Source organism: Propithecus coquereli, unplaced genomic scaffold, assembly GCF_000956105.1.
Source record: "Propithecus coquereli isolate 6110/MARCELLA unplaced genomic scaffold, Pcoq_1.0 Scaffold25, whole genome shotgun sequence".
Taxonomy (NCBI): domain Eukaryota; kingdom Metazoa; phylum Chordata; class Mammalia; order Primates; family Indriidae; genus Propithecus; species Propithecus coquereli.
Window position 1 is genome coordinate 7,997,501 of NW_012148063.1, and position 5,126 is coordinate 8,002,626.

General features: G+C 40.6%; 1 protein-coding gene across 1 annotated transcript in view; it reads left to right on the top strand.

Annotated features, from left to right (window-relative positions):
- IGF2R (insulin-like growth factor 2 receptor) overlaps nucleotides 1–5,126 on the top strand; it is a 104,718-nt gene that overhangs the window by 21,631 nt on the left and 77,961 nt on the right.

Here is a 5,126-nt window from a genome sequence, read left to right on the forward strand (position 1 = left end):
ATGAATGTGATTTCCATACTAATTTGTGTGATTTTAAGCCACCATTTTATGTTACTGCAACCATAGAAAATTAATATACCTCATTGCCTAGGATATATAGACTTTCTAGGAAACAGCCTGAATCTGATCAAGCTACTTGATATAACTACCAATTTATAGAAAATACAGCAGACACAGGAACATATTATACAAAATTATGGAAATGTTCAGCAAAAATCTAAACTCTGAGAAATTCTATTAAAAATGACATTTATCCAATAAAGTGTATGTATATGCGTATGAGAGAAACTGACTTGGGAGATTTTAGGAAATGACCTAGTATTTTATGTAACAACCGATTGCTATAGGAAACTTAATTCAAATAAGCAAATTATAAAGAGAGAAAATAAATATTAGTGAAATTTGAACACTGATACTGGCCATTTCATATTAAGGGAATATTTTTATTTTAGGGGTGTGTGTGGGGTAATGAGATTATGGTTATATTTAAACAAAGGAGAGGAATAGTATTGAGTGTAGTAGAGAATAATAGCATGCTAGGCACAGTGGCTCATGCCTATAATCCTAGCACTTTGGCAGACCAAGATGGGAGGATCACTTAAGGCCAGGAGTTCAAGACCAGCCTGAGCAACATAAGGAGACCCCATCTCTACAAAAAATAGAAAAATTAGTTGGCCATGGTGACACTCACCTGTAGTCCCAGCTACTCAGGAGGCTGAGGCAGGAGGATCATTTGAGCCCAGGAATTTGAGGTTGCTGTCAGCTATGATGATACCACTGCACTCTAGCCTGGTCAACAGAGTGAGACCATGTCTTAAAAAAAAAAAAAAAAATGATAACAATAGTAATGTCCAATATGAGATAAAATTAGGTTACTTCCGTTGTCTAGTGGATGCTGTGCAGGCGGTGGTTACCAAGAGTTATCCCCCCATGGCACTCTAGCCTGGGCAACACAGTGAGACTCTGTCAAAAAAAAAAAAAAAAAAAATGATAACAATTTGAATGTCCAATATGAGATAAAATTAGGTTACTTCCGTTGTCTAGTGGATGCTGTGCAGGCGGTGGTTACCAAGAGTTATGTAGAGGTGTATTTGGGGTAAAAAGATGTTTCCTAGGTGGCTCTTCCTTCTCTCCCACATTTTTCTTAAACCCTAACTTTACTTTTTCCCCCCTTTCCCCTCCATTTCCCTTCATGCCCCTCCCTAGACTCCCTTGTACCTTTTCAGCTTTCTTCTGCAGTGGTTTGATGCTCAGGCTGTGTGTCTTCACAGATGGTCTCTGGTGTTGGGCTTATATTAAAAATTAAATAAAACTGAGGATTGGCATTCTCAGAGAAGAACGTGCAACCCTTTCTTTCCTGGGGTTCATTTCATTCCCCAAATGTACCCCTTTCGGGTCAGGATCCCTCCCCCCTTCCCTTCTGTGAGGAAGGTGGGTCCTAGTGGGTTGACAGCCCTGCTCGGTTACAGGCAGAGGAGTGAGGGGCACATGCCTCTCAAAAGGGGGGCAGGGCAGACATGAAAGCAGCGCGAGTGGCCCTGGGGCTTGGCAACATGGAGATGTCTGTGGTGACCTTCGACCACGGCAGGTGGAGTGGTGAAGTTTGCTCATGGTGGACAGACTCGAAATGGCAACAGTGTGTGACTGGGGACTGTATAGTATCTGGAAGAGGATGCTAGGTAGGTTTTTGGATTTGGGAGGGGTAGCTTACTGTGGTAGCTCCGTCTCTCCTTTTGATCAGAAATTCCCAGACACAGTTAAAGGACCTTTTAGAAAGCAGTGTTTCGAGGAAGGCCATACAGCAGTGCCAAGTCTGCTGGTTGAGGCCTAGCCCGTTTGAGTTCCTTCTCTTAACACAGGGACTTTCTAGACTGAAAACATTGGCAGGAGGATTTGAGGGCCAGGAGAGAGATCCAAGAAAGCGCCAGCTTGTTCTGGATTCTCAGGTCAGACAAATGTTACTGTTTGGTGATATCCTTAGGAAACTTACAGACGAGATTGTCGGTTTTCTCATTGTGATCATTTGACCATTCAGACAGAGAGAGGCCACCAGTGAGCCTGTTGGCCAGTGTTACTTAGGTTTTCAGAAAGAGGAAAAAGTAGTTTTCTTCTTGACTTTATTATAACACTTGACTTTAATACTTTTGGGTAATGAAAGTGTGTCTTATAGTGTGCGGTGACACAGTAGTATAGTGTAGTGTAACAGACTAATGTCAGAATCACACAAGTTACTAGCATGATCTGGGAGATTGGCCTCGCTGGACAAAATTTGAGTACGACCAAGTTCTTGTAGGCTTTGAAAGAGAGGAAAAGAGAGTTGATATTTTCTGTTCATGGGGGAGGTGTTCTGTGATGGAAGGTGTCTTTAAAAAGCCAGCCCAACGAATAGGAAAGGTTGCTTAAAGGCGAGAACCTGAAGGTAACTAGATGAGTAAAGGCTAAGTTACAGTTTAAGTTGCTGATGATACAAACTAGCAGTTTCTAATCTCATTTTTACTCCCAGACACATGACAAGTACCTTTCAGACTTCCAGCGGGAGTGATGAGACATTACTTTCAGAACTAGCAGCAATTGCTCCATTTCTCCAACTCAAGAAAACAAATTGTATGAGTGAATAAGAGTGACATTAATACTAGCATAGGGATAATCTTGAATCAGATGTAACTTTGCTAGTTTGTGTATACAATAAAAATAACTAAATTTGTTGTGCATTTATGTGCCAGGTCTAATGTTTTTAAGTAAAATATCTCATTTAACAACCTATCAAAGTATGTGATTTCATTTCCTTTACTTTATAAATGAAGAAACTAAAGCATAATATGGATAAGCATCTTGCCAGAGCTTGTGTGGTTGTGGATTTGAATGCTGACAGGCCAGCTGCAGAGTTTGTGTACTTATTCAGGGCTGTGTCAAGTGAGTTATGGGGTCACATCCAACAGGTAGAAAGCTAAAATGGGAACCAGGATGGGAAATCTGTGTGGCCCTGAGAGGACAACTGAGAAACTTATGAACTTGCTAGAAAGAAAAAAATGTGAACTTTCAAAACAACCACAAAAATTGGAGCTCCCACTAGATCAGAGGAAATGAAGAGCTGGTTTAGAAATAACTAAATATATGTGGGAACTTAAGGTATAACCAAAAAGTTGGGTGTAATTAGCTGTTGTCTGTTAGGAAACAAAGTTCGATCCCTCCTTCATATCACATACAGAAATAACAGATGAGTTAAAATTTGGTAGTAAAAAGACAATAGAACATGGGAAAAAATTTATAAATATAAATAGAGGAGACTTCCTTAGAGAAACACGGAAGCCATAAGAAAGAATGGGAACATTTCTGCCTACGTACATTTTAATGACAAAGTGTGTCCCAAAGACAAAAGACATGCTAGACTGGGAAAAAAATTTCCAGCACATGGGCCAATGTGCTATATCATAAGATCTTTTCTTAAAAATTGATAAGGAAGACAAACAACCCAGGAGAAAAATGGCAAAGTCTAAGAACAGGCAGTTCACAACAAAAGAAATCCAGATAGTTAATACAGCTTTACGAGTAAGCCAGGTATAAATGCAAATCAAAGCAATGATGAGATCTCACTTTTCTTTGATTGAATTGGCAGAAATTTAAATGGTTGAATCATAGAGTGCTGGCAAAAAGCCTGGAAATGGGCACATTTATATATTGCTAGAGGAAGATGGCTGTCTGTAATTCTTTTGGAAATACAATTGTCGATGTTTTATAGTGCCTTCAAAGGCAGTTTTTATATGAAGAAACAAATATTAAGACCTCAACTTTGGTTTAAATAATATTACATTGTTTTAAATTTAAAAAATTATACATTAGTTCTTCCTTAGGCAAATTATATTATTATATATGAATCTACCACATTTTAACAATCATTTTTATGGAGCCTGTGAACAATATTTGGTCCCATTTAAACCTAGTTAATCATCTTCACCACATTTTAAAATGATTTACATATTTTATATATACTTGATCCTTAAACAATAGAGGTTAGGGGCTCCAAACCCCCACACAGTTAAAAATCTGAGTATAAATTTTGACTCCCCGAAAACTATTAATCGCCTTCTATTAATATCAGAATCCTTACTGATAACTTAATCAATTAACATGTATTTTATATGTTACATGTATTATATGTTTTACATACTATATTCTTACAGTAAAGTAATCGAGAGAAAATGTTATTAAGAAAATCAGAAGGAAGACAATATATTTACTATTCATTAAGTGGAAGTAGTAAGACATCGTAACAGTCTTCATCCTTGTCTTCACATTGAGTAGGCTGAGGAGGAGGAGGAAGAGGAGGGGTTGGTTTTGCTGTCTCAGGGGTGGCAGAGGAGAAAGAAAATCTGCATTTAAGTGGACCTGTGAAGTTCAAACCCCTGTTGTTCAGGGTCAACTGTATTTGATTTCCTTTTTTAAGTACTTCAGAGGTCTGATTTAACAATTAAAAAACTGCAGTATAACTAATTCTTATAAATGTAATAGTTTAACGTTATAAATGTGATAAACCTAAAATTCTCTTAGGTGTTCTAATACTGTCACAAGTCTAAATCAATTGCTTAATACAAACTTTGATATCAAACATTGTAATAAACATACCAAATGTATTGACATTCCTTTTATAATCCCAAATATTAATACTATGGTTTTAACGTAATCTTCTAAGGACAAGCCCCGCAAGTGAGGAGGGGCCTTCAGGAGCTTTCGCCACAGAGGGCTCACCCTGTGGGAGAACAGGTGTGTGTAAGGCCCCCGAGTTTGAGGGCTGTGGCCTGCAAGGCTGTCTGGAGACCTCGCGCCCCCTTCTGGCCGCAGCACGTGCGCTGCCTCCCGCAGCCTCCACTGGTGCAGCCTCCCTCTCTTGCAGCCTCCCGCAGTGTTGCGCAGCCTCCTGCGGCCTCCCGCAGCCTGCCCCTCTTGCAACCTCCTGCTGCCTCCTGCAGCCTCCTGCAGCCTGCCCGTCTTGCAGCCTTCCGCAGCTTCCGGCGGCCTGCACCTCCTGTAGCCTCTCGCGCCTGCGCCCGGTCTCGCGCCTGCGCCCGGTCTCGCGCCTGCGCCCGGTCTCGCGCCTGCGCCCGGTCTCGCGCCTGCGCCCGGTCTCG